This window comes from Scyliorhinus canicula, chromosome 4 (assembly GCF_902713615.1).
Source record: "Scyliorhinus canicula chromosome 4, sScyCan1.1, whole genome shotgun sequence".
Taxonomy (NCBI): Eukaryota; Metazoa; Chordata; class Chondrichthyes; order Carcharhiniformes; family Scyliorhinidae; genus Scyliorhinus; species Scyliorhinus canicula.
Window position 1 is genome coordinate 131,887,137 of NC_052149.1, and position 17,391 is coordinate 131,904,527.

A 17,391-nucleotide genomic window follows, 5' to 3' on the forward strand; every position below is an offset into this window, starting at 1 on the left:
ACTGATTCAGGCACTGGTTACCATTAGTCCATAAGACAAAGGATCAGACTCAGGTCACTCGGCCCATCGAGTCTGCTCTGCCATTCAATCATGGCTGATATTTTTCGCATCCCCATTCTCCTGCCTTCTCCCCATAACTCCCTATTAATCAAGAACCTATCTATCTCTGTCTTAAAGACACTTAGTGATTTGGCCTCCACAGCCATCTACGGCAAAGAGTTCCACAGATTGAACAGACTCTGACTGAAGAAATTCCTCATCATCTCTGTTTTTTTTTTATAAATGTTTTTTTATTGAGTTTTCATATTTTATATATGACAAATTACAAGTTATTAGAGAGAGAGAAAAAAAAAAGGAAAACACAAAAATTTAACATGAATATTTACAGGTAAGCATCTTCATAACAATAATTGTGGCCGCCCCCTTTAGCCAGCATACATATTTTACATTCCCCAATATGGTTTTGGGCCTTGGCTTGCCATCAAACCCCCATACCGAGCCCGTAGCCCCCCCCCCCCCCCTCCCCCCGGCTACCTTCCCCCGATTCCCGTCCATTTTCCCCTGGTTCTTGGCCACCCGACTATTCTTCCTCATGTACGTTGGCCACAAACAGGTCCCGGAACAGTTGCATGAATGGCTCCCACGTTCTGTGGAAGCCGTCGTCCGACCCTCGGATGGCGAATTTGATTTTCTCCATTTGGAGAGATTCCGAGAGGTCGGACAGCCAGTCTGCAGCTCTGGGCGGTGCTGCTGACCGCCAGCCAAACAGGATTCTACGGCGGGCAATCAGGGAGGCAAAGGCAAGGGCGTCCGCCCTCCTCCCCAGGAATAGATCTGGCTGGTCTGAAACCCCGAAGATCGCCACTATCGGGCATGGCTCTGTTGCACGTTTTGCTATGGGCGCAAAACGCGTTTATTGGGGTGTATTAACTTGCCTGTGTTAAAGGCCGTGTGCTTAACACCACTAGGCTCTGTCTTATGTATTTTTCAGCTCAGGAGTCGCCAGTTGCCATATAGACAACTCACATATATCTCAAGGTCAAGTTCAAAGTAATAAAACGATACACCGATTAGTAAGTTCCAAACGATCAATATTTATTATACAATTATAATAAATACGCATGCACACACTAAGGGACTAAACTATGACTAGACTAAGCAAACAGAATACTTAACTACACAGGAACAGGCAAGGTCAGGGAGCGAGGCCTTCGTCCCGGTCTTGGGCTGCAACCTTCAGAAAGCGTGCTGGTCACTGGGGGTCTAGCGGGCTTAGTTCGCGTAGCAAGCATCGTACTGGCACTTACGGTTCGGCGGCTGGTGCTCAACGGCTGGAGTCAGGATGCGAGTCGGAGGTCTTGGTCAAAGCCGGAGCACGAAACAACAGACAGGACCATGTGTGGGGGTCTATATTTATAGGGGTCCCCGATGTCCTTCCCTCTTCTTGGGCGGGCTTTACCTTTGGTTATCTATTGGGTCAATTCCTCATCGATACTGTTTGAATTCCCCAATGCGAGGGGGTCTCCGTGATGGGGGGGGGCGTTTCTTATGCCCTTTTGTTTGGAGGTTTCTGGTGCCTCGATGTCTGGGCCTTGGTTCAAATGTGTCCATTCAGAGTCAAATGTTTCTATTGTGTGGGTGTTCAGGTCTGATTGCCTCATTAGTATGCAAAGCGTTTTGCCATTTGCACCTAACTAAGGTCTTCTCACCTGAGCCCAAACTGGTTTCTGCTACTTGCAGAATGCAAAATGCTCTCTTTGCAGACTGCTGTTTTGGCTAAACTGCCTTTTTCCCTGCAGTCTTAGCGCTTGGCTTACTTTGCAGCTCAGCGTCCATTTTAGGTGGCTACATTCCCTCCTTGTGATCCTCACAATCAAAATATTGTGAAGGATCACCTATGTACGTTGCCTTGAGTGCATCTGGGTTGCCTTCTTTGTGTTCCCTGACCTCTTGCCAGTTCCTGGGCTACTCTATCTTAAACTATGGGAGGAAAAAAATTTTTAACTGACATCTCTACTTGGCCCTATGTCAAAGGGACATGCATTACAAAGACTGGGAACCTCTACCTATCACTATTATCCTTAACCTTAACTTAAACATTTCATCACACTCTAAAACCTTAACCATTCACACCACAACATCACACTTCCTAACTCGGCAGTCGAGTATAGGACAATATAATACAGGGTCGAACTTTATTTACAGAGTGCTTTAATCAGTGAGGGGCTGAGGGGCTTGGTGAAATCCGAAGATGGGAGATTGAACTCCATAGACGGTTGAGGGGCAGGAACGGGAGGCTCTCCTCTTCCATTTCCTCAACCTGAGGGTCTGTACCAGTATAATGAGGATCGCAATCACCAGTAGTGATTCGATTACGTATGACATGGAGTACCATGTCATAAATTTTGTGCACCAGGTCTGAACCTCACTGATCAGAGCTGAGCACTGGGGAGTTGCTGTAAGGGAAACATTTACTGTGGGGGTTGTGGGGGAAACGTGTCTTGCTTCCACACATACAAATATAACATTTAAAAGCAATAGGTGAGCTTCCATCATCTTCAACTTGTTCTTCCTTCTTTCTTCCTCCTGTATGGACAATCCTTGCTTCGATCCCTGTCTCGTCCTTCGAAAGCTATGGGATCAAGCACAGTATCTGTCAATACACAGTTTAAGATCTTTACCTGTTAGTGCATCTGTCTTTTAAATTCCAATTGACCCTTTAAAAATGACTGGCCAAGTCACACCCTGTGACTCCCCTCATTTTTTTTTTCAAAAGCGAATTTGCAGACCAGAATACACCTAACAATCCTTCTCCTGCGAGCCGTCTCGCAGGCTTTGCTAGTTTACCATCCGAATGTTCCCGGATGTAAATAGCATGTGGGATGGCGGCCTAAGGGCTGCCTAATGAAAAATGAAAACAAATTTGAAATGAAAGGTCGAATGGGTTGCGTATGGGCCGCTACGGGTACGAGTTGGATGGGATCCCCGGGTAGGGCGTGCTGTGCCATACCCGAGCTTGGCTGACCAAGGTTGGTTCTCAGACAGGGCGGGTCCTCAGTGCCGTTTGTCCACTGCCTGAGTAACCTGGATTAAAACGGGTACGAATGTGTTAACCGTGACTTGCAGCCTCTATTCACCGAATAGAGGGGCACCTAAAAACAAGGGAGCCAAGATGCTCCCACTGAGGACTGAACTGAAGTTCTCAGAGATATCTGCGGACAAACTATTGGGTGTGTAAGGCGGTCACAAGCCTTACAACTTTGAAAAGATCTCCAATCAAACTGGTTGTTTGGAACCGAAGTTCTCAAAGGTATCGGCGGACAAGCTAACGTGAGGTGGTCACAATCTTTTCAGCTGAAAAGAAGATGTCCATCCTCCAACTGAACCATTTACATTCCTGAAAGACAAACAAACATAAAACGATAGACAAACATACATGCAGGTTCCATCAGAAAGGACATCGTTTCCCTCAAACGATTCCTATTTTACATCATCTGGACACCTCACTTTTCCTCTGTCTCTGTGAACAGGGTCACAAAGGGGTTGCCGTATCGGGATTCAGACACCGTGGCGTCCTGCTCTCCCGGATCCCACACCCTTGTGTGGATCAGGCATGATATTTTTGAATTGTGTGACCGGGGGTCACTTTCATCGTTGCGGACAAGTCTGTATGAATTGTCCCTGTGCCATAGTGTTGTGTCAAGTGTGTTGTCGGGGTAGTCGGGGTCGGGTGGTGGTTCTGGGTTTTTAAGGTAAGTGACTTCCATGGGGTCACTGGAGTCGGGGTCGTAGTTGGTGCAGTGTGGGCTGTATGGCTGTGTGCTGTCGCTGTCCTCAGAGTCAGTGTCTGTCCTGCTGTCTCTGCTGTGGCAGCTTGTGGGCGTTTCGGGGCGTGGTCTGTCGTGGTCTGTGGGCGGAGTCGTGGGCGAGTCCGTTGATGAAGTGGTCTGTGAGGGGGATGGTGGAAAGGTGTCTCTGGTGGGTGGGGTGAAGTGTTCTGCTGCGTCTAGCAGGACATGGTGAGCATGGTTGGCTTGTGTTCCATATGCCTTTAACTGGTTGATATGGAACCACGCGGTCTTCCCATTAGGATATTTTATCCTGTAAACTGAGGGGCTAATTTTATCCGAAATTGAGTATGGACCGGAATATTTTGGAGCCAAAAAACTGCTGGGGTTGTAAACAGATAACATTACCTGTTGCCCAACCTGGAATTCTGTGGGGTGTACGGTCTTATTAAAACAAGCTGTGCGTTGTTGACGGCGTTTCCCTAGCTGAACTGCGGCTGCAATCTGTGCAGACCTCACAGTCTCAACCAAGTCTTTAACCGTCTTTTCGTGTGTGAGGGCCGTCACTTCGGGGCTGGTCATGTCCAGTCCTAAAAGGAATTCTGTACCTTTCATAGGGCGTCCGGTCATGAGTGTGTGTGGTGTGTATCCTGTGGAAGTGGAAACAGTGTTCCTTATGAACATGAGTGCAAATGGGAGCACTGAATCCCATGTCGAATTGTTCTCCTGTACCAGTTTCCTAAGGGTAGTTTTTAGGGTCCGATTCATGCGCTCCACAATCCCGCTGGACTGTGGATGATACGCAATGTGGAAATTTTGTTTTATGCCGAATATTGTCAGGACGTTCTTCATGACCCGTCCTGTGAAGTGAGATCCCTGGTCCGAATCAATACTTCGGGGTAAACCCCATCTCGTGAAGATGTGGTGGGTCAGGATCTTTGCAGCTGTCTTAGCTGTATTTGTTCTAGAGGGGAATGCCTCTACCCATTTGGTAAAGGTATCGATGACCACCAGAACGTATTTATAGCCATTCCTACAAGGGGGCAATGGTCCTATAAAATCGATCTGGAGGTTTGTCCAGGGGCCGTTAACTGGTCGAGTATGCCGAAGTTGTGCTTTTTTAGAATACCTCTCCGGGTTATTCTGAGCACAAATAAGGCAATTCTCAATATAATGCGTTACATCAGTCCTGAGATTAGGCCACCAACAGAGCTGCCTGAGGTGCCTCGTGGTTGCATCAATTCCCTGGTGCCCGTGGTTATCATGAAATAAAGCAATCATTGTATTCCTGTCCTGCTGCGGGACCACATAAAGTTGTTCCTTTATGATCACACCCTCATGTGTGGTCAGTGCGTGTTTAAATCTCTCGTACTCTGGCACAAAGTTGCCTTTGAAAACCTCCCTGAGATCCTCATCCTGCTTCTGTGCTGCTACAAGATCTTTAATATCTGTCTGTGAGATTTGGACTGCGCTCACAGGGGCGCTAGCTGGTGCGCTAGCTGGGGGGGTCCATAAGTGTCCTCGCCTGGAACCTGCCTTAGCCAATGCGTCGGCTTTTACATTCCCAGGGGGTGATGACCTATGGTGACTTCTTACCTTTATTATTCCGAAGGTCCTGTCCTTCGCTTTTTCTAAAATATGCTGGAGTAGAGGGGCTGATGGAAGGGGTTTCCCGTCTGCGGAGACAAAACCTCGTGTCCTCCACAGGGGCAGAAAATCGGTTAAACTGTTACAGACATATAAGCTGTCTGAATATATGTCTGCTGGGCTGGGAAAAGAATCGGGGTGGTCCACTATATAAGCTATGGCCGCGAGCTCTGCTGCCTGCGCGCCTAAGTGTCCGGGTAGTTTTAAAGCTATCTCTTCGAGAGCGCGACCCTGCGCGTCCTCGACATAGATGCCGCATCCTGTGATACGCTCACCATTTAAAACTGTGGATGAACCGTCCACGTAAATCCTCAGGGGTCCACACGTGTCTGTGTGTGGGGTGCTTTGGGTTGGGTTCCCTAGCTTCCTGGGGGTGTTTTTGCGATAAAGGGTCCTGTGTTATGCAGGGGAGCTACAATTTCACAGTCTTGGGGCTGTCCGGGGTATTGGAGGTTGTCTGCTAAATATGTGTGTGTGCGGGTCCGTTTTACTGTAATGTCCCGTCCTTGTAAAAGGAGTGTCCATCTAGCTGCCCTAATCTGGCTAACTGAACCGTCCTTCAGTCGACCGTCTAGGAGTAGCTGTGTGGGTGTGTGTTCGGTCAGAATAGTAATGGGGTTGAGTCCGGTAATGTATGAGAAGTATTGTACTGCCCAGAAGACAGCAAGGAGGTGCCTCTCACAGGCAGAGAATCCTTGTTCTACCGGGTCTAACAGTCGGGAGGCATAAGCCACTGGTCTTAGCTGCTCGTGCCGTTCCTGAAGCAACACGGCCGAGAGGGTCAGATCTGTGCTCGCTACCTCTATTGCATAGGGGGAAAGTTGGTCTGGGACTAGCAGCGCGGGTGCTGCGCTAAGGGCTCTTTTTAACTCTTCCACAGCCTCTGTATGCTGCGGAAGCCATTCCCAGGGGGCTCCTTTCTTAAGGAGGTCTGAGAGTGGGGCAGCTTTTGTCGCGAATCCGTCGATGTGGTTCCGACAATAGCCAACCAGTCCTAAAAACGACCGGAGGGCCGAAACATTTTGGGGAAGGGGCAATTTGACAATCGAATCAATTCTTTTGAATTCGATCTCGCGTTTGCCGTGTGTGATGACTGTTCCCAAATACATCACTTTATTTTCCAAAATCTGGGCCTTTCTTGGGTTAACTTTACATCCAATTGAAGTCAACAGTTCCAGGAGTTCGGCCAGAAGCGTAATGTGCTCTGCCTTTGTGTCTGTCTGCAGTAGTAGGTCGTCTACATACTGTACCAGACATTCGGGGCGGGAGAATTTCTCTAAACCACTTGCCAGCTGTCGGTGGAAAATGGAGGGGGAATTGTGGAATCCTTGTGGGAGGCATGTCCACGTATACTGCTGTGATTTGAAGGTGAAGGCAAATTTGTACTGGCACGCTTTTGCCAATGGTATTGACCAGAATCCGTTACTGATGTCCAATACCGTGAAGTATTTGGAGTTGAGTCCCTGCTTGAGCATGGTCTCGGGACTAGTAGCTACCGTTGGGGCTACTGCGGGGGTTACTTTGTTGAGTTCCCGATAATCGATGGTCAGACGCCATGATCCATCGGGCTTCCTCACTGGCCAAATAGGGGCATTATTGGTCGAGGCTACCGTTCTGAGCACACCTTGCTCCAATAAGCTTCCTATCACCTTTTCTATTTCCACCTCTGCTTCCAGGGGAAATCTATACTGTTTCTGTGGTCGGGGGTCCTGTCCGGTAACGTGAACTGGTCCAGTCATTCTGCCACAGTCATGACGGTGACTGGCAAATGCTGTCCTGTGTTTGTTCAGTAGGGCTTTTATTTGTCTGTCGGTGTGGAGTGTAGTCAGGTCAAATGAGTACTCTCCCACTGCGCTAATGCGATTAGCGTAGTCTCCTACTGTGAGGGTGGCGGGTGCTCTGTCTGATCTAGCCATTCGCCAGACACACTGGTTCACTGGGTCGAATGACAAGCTATGAGCGTTCATAAAATCTATCCCCAGGATGTGTTCTGCTGTCCGGGGAAGATTTACTAAAACTACGGGGTGTCTTGTGGAAATGTTCCCTAGCTGGATTGCTACGGGTGCCGTAATGTGTCCCTGCTGCGAGTGTCCTGTGAACCCGCTAAGTGTAATGGTGGATGTGGTCGGCCACGTGTCTGCGTGTGCCGTGGTCGTAGAGTTAATGGTGGTGCGGGACCCTCCTGTGTCCCAAAGTAACTCTATGGGCTTCCCTTTTACTCTCTCTGTGACTACGGGTCTCCCTGATGGATCCCATAGTGTGTCACAGACCCAAGTGGGGGAGCCCGAACACCGTCAGTTCGTCTCGTCCACATTGGTGGGTCCTGCCTGTACTGCTATATTGTGGATGGGTTTTGCCTTACTGCGGTTCAGAGTGCCTGTCTGCTGGCCTCTCTGAGATCGCTGGGGTGCATTGCATTCCTTTGCCCAATGCCCTAACTGTCCGCAGTTATAGCATTCCTGTCCTTTCTGCTGCGGGCTGCTCTTCCCTTCATTTACCCATGCGGGTTTCTGGTGCTCTCTCACTGCCTGAATATCTGCTGCAGCCTGAGCCTCTTCTGGGGATTTAACCTTACTCTTTCCCTGAATTGATTGCTCCCAAGCGCGGGACAACCTTTTCAGGACCCATTTCTCATTATGGGCCTCTTCTGAGGGGTCATAACTGTTGCAAGCGCTCTGTCCTGCCTCTGTCGCGTGTGAGATTATGGTGCGCGTCCATTTAGCCATATTTTCCCGGTTCAAATGCGCTCTATTTAAATCGCCGAAAACTGCGTTGAAATGAATCCACAGCCTTCCTGCGAATGCTGTGGGGTGTTCGGATCTTTTCTGCCGGCACTTATTAAGTCCTTCTACGGGGTCACCTCGATTATACCCTATGGCATCTAAAATGGAGGTGTGCATCTCCTCTAGGGTGCCTCCGGCAACGTTCTGTGGGTCGGGGAGGGCTGCTACCACGGACTGGTCTAAGCTCAGCACGGTGAGCTTAACCTGCTCTCTCTCATCCAGGCCGTACATGGTCGCCTGCTGTTTCACTTTAGCGAAAAACTGGTGGGGGTCTGCGGTGGGGAGGAACGGAGTGATCTTCTCAAATGCGTCCCTGAGCTGGGTTACAATTAAGGGGGTGGTGTAGGTTATATCTGGTGCGCCTTCTGTTGTAGCTTTTCTCTGCGTGGTTACGGGATTCATGGGTGCGGTTATGATCTGATCTGTAGGGGGTTGGGGTGCTTGCCTTTTCTGTTGCGCTGCCGGCGCACATGTTCCCTGAACATAACGCTGCGCTGTCTCACTTAATTCTTGCCAATCTGGGGCATTTTCTCCATCTAACTGTGTTCCAAAGGTGCTTTGAAACCCATTTTGCACCGAAAGCAGCGATTGCAGCTCTGCAATCTGCTTCCTGCATTTCGCGTGATCCACAGTACTTTGCCTTTGCTCTGTGGTTGCAGCATGGAGCGCTCTCAAAGCTGCTTTAAGGTCAGAGCATTGCCTCTGCCAAGCCTCCACCTGCTTCTCTGATTCCTCTCTTATCAGAACGGCACGTTGCACGTCCTGATAGGCTTTTTCGTACTGGGTCTGGGAACTGCTGAGATGGGCTAGACAAGACTGGTGTGCCCTCTTGGCATCATCCACCTCTCTACCTTTCTCTGCCAACTTCCCTCTTAGATCCATATTCTCCCTTTCAATGTCCCTGACATCGACCTTACTCATTCGGTTCCTTTCTTCTAATTCTGCCCGGAGCGTCCTGACGACCTCCTCTGTGCCTCGCAACTGTGCCAAACAGGACACAATCGCCATCGGCTTACGTGCTTTACTCATGTTCTTTTTATGAATTTGAGAGAGGTTCTCCCACCAAGTATGTCCTATACTTCCGGGACCTGTCTCCTCATTCAAACAAAACTCTTTCCAAAGGGGCCATCCCTTTCCTTGCAGATATTTGCGGAGTTCCAGCTCCCACGTGGGACACTGACCTACTCTGCTACTGCTGCTGGTCGCTGCGACCACAAACCTTTCTGGATCCATCAGACGTTCCATTGCCTGCATGGCCATTTTCTCTGACTCTCTTTTAGTTAATTTGGAACAGGGGGTTGCTGGGGTTGTGTTTCAAGAAACGGGTACAGCTTACGCTATGTTCCGTTCACAAAACTACCGAAAGTTTGTCGCAACAAAAATGCTTTCAGTTTTACCTTACAGCCCTGTTAGTACGCATGCACTAAACACACTTCCGAATTACGCTTATTGCTTTGAACACCTTGAATATTTGTGATTTCTTTCCGTTTTCTTTACCAGATTTCCAATTCAAATTTCAGGGTCCTCGACGGAGTGGGGGTACCACTTGTAACCGTGTCCCGTCAGGAAGTCGCCACTAAATGTTGCACGTTTTGCTATGGGCGCAAAACGCGTTTATTGGGGTGTATTAACTTGCCTGTGTTAAAGGCCGTGTGCTTAACACCACTAGGCTCTGTCTTATGTATTTTTCAGCTCAGGAGTCGCCAGTTGCCATATAGACAACTCACATATATCTCAAGGTCAAGTTCAAAGTAATAAAACGATACACCGATTAGTAAGTTCCAAACGATCAATATTTATTATACAATTATAATAAATACGCATGCACACACTAAGGGACTAAACTATGACTAGACTAAGCAAACAGAATACTTAACTACACAGGAACAGGCAAGGTCAGGGAGCGAGGCCTTCGTCCCGGTCTTGGGCTGCAACCTTCAGAAAGCGTGCTGGTCACTGGGGGTCTAGCGGGCTTAGTTCGCGTAGCGAGCGTCGTACTGGCAATTACGGTTCGGCGGCTGGTGCTCAACGGCTGGAGTCAGGATGCGAGTCGGAGGTCTTGGTCAAAGCCGGAGCACGAAACAACAGACAGGACCATGTGTGGGGGTCTATATTAATAGGGGTCCCCGATGTCCTTCCCTCTTCTTGGGCGGGCTTTACCTTTGGTTATCTATTGGGTCAATTCCTCATCGATACTGTTTGAATTCCCCAATGCGAGGGGGTCTCCGTGATGGGGGGGGGCGTTTCTTATGCCCTTTTGTTTGGAGGTTTCTGGTGCCTCGATGTCTGGGCCTTGGTTCAAATGTGTCCATTCAGAGTCAAATGTTTCTATTGTGTGGGTGTTCAGGTCTGATTGCCTCATTAGTATGCAAAGCGTTTTGCCATTTGCACCTAACTAAGGTCTTCTCACCTGAGCCCAAACTGGTTTCTGCTACTTGCAGAATGCAAAATGCTCTCTTTGCAGACTGCTGTTTTGGCTAAACTGCCTTTTTCCCTGCAGTCTTAGCGCTTGGCTTACTTTGCAGCTCAGCGTCCATTTTAGGTGGCTACAGCTCCACCCTCACCCCCACCACTTTGGACATAGCCTCGAAGAAGGCTGTCCAGTACTCCACAAGTCTGGGGCAAGACCAGAACATGTGGGCGTGGTTGGCCGGGCCTCTCTGGCACCGCTCACATTTGTCCTCCACCTCCGGGAGGAACCTACTCATACGGTTTCTCGTTAAGTGGGCTCTATGTACCACTTTTAGTTGCGTCAGGCTGAGCCTTGCGCACGTGGAGGTGGAGTTGACCCTATGCAGTGCTTCGCTCCAGAGTCCCCACCCTATCTCCATCCCCAGGTCGTCCTCCCATTTCCTTCTTGTTGCGTCCAGTACGGTGTCGTCCCTATCTACCAGTCGGTCATACATGTCACTACAGTTCCCTTTCTGTAGGATACTTGCGTCCAGTAGGTCTTCCAGTAGTGTCCGTCGTGGCGGTTGTGGGTATGTCCTTGTCTCCTTTCGTAGGAAGTTTTTGAGCTGCAGGTACCGTAGCTCATTCCCCCCAGCTAGCTGAAATTTCTCTGTCAGTTCGTCCAGTGTTGCGATCCTGTCGTTCGTGTATAGGTCCCTGACTATCAGTGTCCCCCCGTCCTGCCTCCACCTTTTGAAGGTGGCGTCGGTCAGTGCTGGTTTGAACCTATGGTTGTTGCAGATTTGTCTTGTCCGACATTTTGTTCCCATGCAGGAGGCCTCCTCCGCACGCACCCACTCGGCTTCTGGCTCCATCCCCTTACTCGCTCGGCTGTTGCCGCCCAGTGGTAGAATTGTAGATTCGGGAGGGCTAGCCCCCCCCTGGATTTTGTTTTTTGTATGACCTTCTTTGGAATCCTAGCATTTTTACCCCCCATACGAACGCCATGATATGTTTGTCCAGCGCTTTGAAAAAGGCCTTGGGGATGTAGATCGGAATGGATCTAAACAGGAAAAGGAACCTGGGCAGTACGTTCATTTTGATCGTCTGGACTCTCCCCGCGAGGGAGAGCGGGAGTGTGTTCCATCTTTGCAGGTCCTTTTTAACTTCCTCCGTCAGGCTGGTGAGGTTCCATTTGTGGATCCCTTTCCAGTCATGGGCTATTTGGATCCCCAGGTAGCGGAATTTATTTCGGGCTTGTTTGAACGGCAGCCCCTTTAGTGCTGCCCCCCCCTTGCGGGTGTACTGGGAAGATCTCACTTTTGCTCATATTGAGTTTGTAGCCCGAGAAGGCTCCAAACTCTTTCAGGAGCGCTATGATTCCGTCCATGCTGCTTTGTGGGTCCGAGATATAGAGGAGCAGATCATCCGCATAGAGTGAGACTCTGTGCTCTCTACCTCCCCTTCGGATCCCCCTCCAATTTTTTGCTGCCCTGAGCGCGATTGCTAGCGGTTCGATTGCTAGTGCGAACAGCAGCGGGGACAGTGGGCATCCTTGTCTGGTGCCCCTGTGCAGCTGGAAGTATTGGGAGTTGGTATTGTTGGTCCGTACACTCGCCATGGGAGCGTTGTATAGGAGCTTTACCCAAGCGGTGAACCCTGTTCCAAGCCCGAACCGCTCCAGTACCTCTATGAGGTATTTCCATTCGACTCTGTCGAAGGCCTTTTCTGCGTCCAGGGAGACGATCACCTCTTGTGTTCTCTCCCCGGAGGGGGTCATTATCATGTTCAGCAGGCGCCTGATGTTCGCGGTAAGCTGTCTACCTTTGACGAAGCCCGTCTGGTCCTCTGTGACCACCTCAGGTACACAGTCTTCTAGCCTTTTGGCTAGGATTTTGGCCAGTATTTTGGCGTCTGCGTTCTGTATGAAGAGATATGGGTCTGTATGACCCACATTCCGTTGGGTCTTTGTCTTTCTTAGGTATCAGCGAGATTGAGGCCTGTGCTAACGTGGGTGGCAGTGTGCCCCTAGCTAGCGAGTCTGTGAACATCTCCCGCAGGTGCGGGGCCAGCGCTGTCGCGAATTTTTTGTAGAAGTCCGCCGGGAATCCGTCCGGTCCCGGCGCCTTCCCCGTCTGCATGGAGCTAATGCTCTCCATGATCTCTCCCAGTGCTAGTGGTGCTTCCAGATCCCGTTTTCTGCCCTCTCCCACGACTGGTATGTCCAGTCCATCAAGAAACCGGTTCATCTCAGCCTTCCCCGTTGGGGGCTCCGAGGTGTATAGCTCTTGGTAGAAGGCCTTGAAGGTTTCGTTAATCCTCTCTGATTCTGTTTATCATCTCTGTTTTAAAGGATCGTCCCTTTAGTCTGAGATTGTGTCCTCTGGTTCTAGTTTTTCCGACAAGTCGAAACATCCTTTCCAAGTCCACTCTATCCAGGCCTCGCAGTATCTTGTAAGTTTCAATAAGATACCCACTCATCCTTCGAAACGCCAAAGAGTACAGACCCAGAGTGCTCAACCGTTCCTCATGCGAGAAGTTCTTCATTTCAGGGATGGGGCTAGCTTAGCCCAGTGGGTGGCGGAATGTAGCGACCAGGGACTTTTCACAGTAACTTCATTTAAGCCTACTCGTGACAATAAGTGATTATTATTATTATTATCATTCTCGTGAACCTCCTCTGGACCCTGTTCAAGGCCAGCACATCCTTCCTTTTTTTTTTTTTTTATAAATGTTTTTATTCAGTTTTCGTATTTTATATTGAACAAATTACAAATTGTTAGGAGAGAGAAAAAAAAAAAACAAACAAAAACAAACACGCAAAAATTAACATACATATTTACAGGTAAGCATCTTCGTAGTAGTAACTGCGCCCCCCCCCCCCCCCCCCCTCAACATGTTTATTTAGCTTGGTTTTGGGCCTTAGCTAGCCATCGAACCCCCGTAACGAACCTGTAGCCCCCCCCCCCCCCCCTCCCGCTACCTTCCCCCGACTATTCTTCCTCTTGTACATTGGCCACAAATAGGTCCCGGAACAGTTGCATGAATGGCTCCCACGTTCTGTGGAAGCCGTCGTCCGACCCTCGGATGGCAAATTTGATTTTCTCCATTTGGAGAGATTCCGAGAGGTCGGACAGCCAGTCCGCAGCTCTGGGCGGTGCTGCTGACCGCCAGCCAAACAGGATTCTACGGCGGGCGATCAGGGAGGCAAAGGCAAGGGCATCCGCCCTCCTCCCCAGGAATAGATCTGGCTGTTCTGAAACCCCGAAGACCGCCACTATCGGGCATGGCTCCACCCTCACTCCCACCACTTTGGACATTACCTCGAAGAAGGCTGTCCAGTACTCCACGAGTCTGGGGCAGGACCAGAACATGTGGGCGTGGTTGGCCGGGCCTCTTTGGCACCGTTCACATCTGTCTTCCACCTCCGGGAAGAACCTACTCATACGGGTTCTTGTTAAGTGGGCTCTATGTACCACTTTTAGTTGCGTCAGGCTGAGCCTTGCGCACGTGGAGGTGGAGTTGACCCTATGCAGTGCTTCGCTCCAGAGTCCCCACCCGATCTCCATCCCCAGGTAGCACATCCTTCCTTAGATATGTGGCCCAAAACTGCTCACAATGCTCCAAATGGGGTCTGACCAGAGCCTTGTGCAGCCTCAGAAGTACATCCCTGGCGTATTCTTGCCATCTCGATATGAAGGCTAACATTGCATTTGCCTTCTTAACTGCCGACTGAACCTGCACATTAACCTTAAGAGAATCGTGAACAAGGACCCTTTGTGCTTCTGATTTCCGAAGCATTTCCCCATTTAGAAAATAGTCTATGCCTCCATTCCTCCATCCAAAGTGCATAACCTCACACTTTTCCACGTTGTATTCCATCTGCCACTTCTTTGCCCACTCTCCTAGCCTGTCCAAATCCTTCTGCAGCCCCCCTGCTTCCTCAGTACTACCTGTCCCTCGACAGATCTTTGCATCATCTACAAACTTAACAACAGGGCCTTCAGTTCCTTCTTTCGATCATTAATGTATATTGTGAACATAGAACATAGAACATAGAACACTACAGCGCAGTACGGGCCCTTCGGCCCTCGATGTTGCGCCGACCTGTGAAACCATCTGAAGCCTATCTGACCTACACTATTCCATTTTCATCCATATGTCTATCCAGTGAACAGTTGTGGTCCCAGCACAGACCCCTGAGGTACATCACTAGTCACCGGCTGCCATCCTGAAAAATACCCCTTTGTCCCCACTCTCTGCCTACTGCCAGTCAGACAATCCTCTATCCATGCCAGGATCTTACATCATGGGCTCTGTTGGAGGGCATTTTGTGATACTGGACTATGATATAAATTTTAGGTGGCCCTGTAACTACATTTGTGCTCCTATATTACTTTTGAATAGTTCTGATGAGACAAAAGGTACTCATTGGCTTAGATGCCTGTTTAGAAGAGGCAATTTGTAGAACTAGATAGTGTATACACAATGCTGTTAATATCAGAAAAGAGACAAAATGGCTGAACAAGCCACATTCTCTGTAAACTGTCTCATGAGACCCAAGCGTGGGTATGTATAGAGAGTGTCGCAGCAGCCGCTGATAACAGCTTCACAGAACAAGACTGTATCCTTGATAAGCTCAAGGTCTACAGCTGTAGGTAGGACACATTATTATGCTAGTTTTGAATGACTTCTGTATGAAGTTAGGGGTGGGTAAGACGACACCCACTTTACCATATACGTGATAATTGGGTATGCCAGGAAAATTGATTGGCTGCATGTAATAAGTGTGACGCGAATATAGTTGATTGATTGTATGTAAATGAGAAAAGAACTAATTCTGCACCTTGAATCTGTATATTAACCCGTCTGAGCTTTCGCTCAAGTGGGATAAGGTGCTGTCAGGGGCTGTGGAGTCCCCAGATCTTGTCTCCCAGAATTCTGACATAATAAACTGCTTTTTTTTACTTATACTTAGGCCTTCGTGTGAATATTTTCACCTCTAACAGGCTCTTAACCTATTTAACAGTCTCCTATGCGGCACCTTGTCAATGGGTTAGAGTATTTATCACCAAGCATGCTGGGCCTCTGTTGATCTATCTGCTCTTTTATTTCCGGCTACCATTTATCTACGGCCCTAAATATGCTTTCACCTCGAGTCCCCACTCAGTTGTGCAGTAAGTTGAATGTTGTCTGGCTCTTGGAGATAAAATTATCTGTCCAGAATTTCAGAGAGAATTTACAGTGCAGAAGGAGGCTATTCGGCACAAGTCTGCAAAAGCCTTTGGAAAGATCACCCTAGCCAAGCCCATACCCCCACCCTCCCCATAACCCAGTAACCCCACCCAACCTTTTTAAACACTAAGGGCAATTTAGCATGGCCAATCCCCCTAACCCGCACATCTTTGGACTGTCGGAGGAAACCGGAGCACCCGGAGGAAACCCTGCAGACACGGAGAGAACGTGCAGACTCCGCACAGATAGTGACCCAAGCCGGGAATCGAACCTGGGACCCTAGCGCTGTGAAGCAACTGTGCTAACCACTATGCTACCGTGCTGCCCTAAATGTGGGAAACCCACGTGGACTGCGGTGATCTGAGAAGAAGGTCCACCACCTCAAAAACAAGGAGAGTAACCAGAGATGGGCAGTAAATAAGTACCTTGCCAGTGACACGAACATTCAAAGTGTTTAAATGGCAGAGACGTGAGAAGTGTTCCCTCTGTCCTCTGGGGCCAATCCCACACCCGATATATATTTTTGCTTTTACTTGTGTCATTTTTACATGATTTTGCTCATCCTGTCCCTATCATTTCTCTTCCAAAAGCACACACTTCCTTGTCGAGGAATTCTCCGTCAGGTACCCGAATAGGCGCCTTAGTGTGGCGACTATGGGATTTTCACAGTAACTTCATTGCAGTGTTAATGTAAGCCGACTTGTGGTACTAATAAAAATCATTATTATTATTATTGTCAAAGGCCTTCGGGAAATCTAAATAAATCACGTTCACTGGTTCTCCTTTGTCTAACTTCATTGTTACCTCCTCAAAGAACTCCAACAGATTTGTCAGACATGACATTCCCTTGAATGAGCCGTGCTGACTCAATCCGATTTAATCATGCGCTTTCAAGTACTCCGCGATCTCATCTTTAACAATGGACTCTAAAATTTTACCAATGACTGAAGTCAGGCTAACTGCCCCATAATTTCCCGCCTTCTGCCTCCCTCCCTTCTTTAAAAAAAAAATAAATTTAGAGTAGTCAATTATTTTTTTATTTTCCAATTAAGGGGCTAAATTGCATGGCCAATCCACCTGAACATCTTTGGGTTGTGGGGGTGAATGTGCAAACTCCACACAGACAGTGACCCAGGGCCGGGACTCGAACCCGGGTCCTCAGTGCCGCATTCCCAGTGCTAACCACTGTGGCATATGCCGCCCTCTCCCACCCTTTTTAAACTGCGGTGTTACAGTCGCCACTTTCCAGTCCCCTGGCTCTAATGATTGCTGAAAGATCATCACCAATGCCTCCACAATCTCCTCAGCTATCTCTTTTCAAACTGGGGTGTCGTCCATCTGGTCCAGGTGATTTATCCACCTTCAGACCTTTCAGTTTCCCCAGAACCTTCTCCTTGGTGATGGTCACTGCACTCACCTCTGTCCCCTGGTTTTCCTGGAGCTCTGGCATCCCACTGGTGTCTTCCACCGTGAAGACTGATGCAAAGTAACTGTTCAGTTCGTCTGCCATTTCTTTGTTTCCTATTATCATTTCACCAGCCACATTT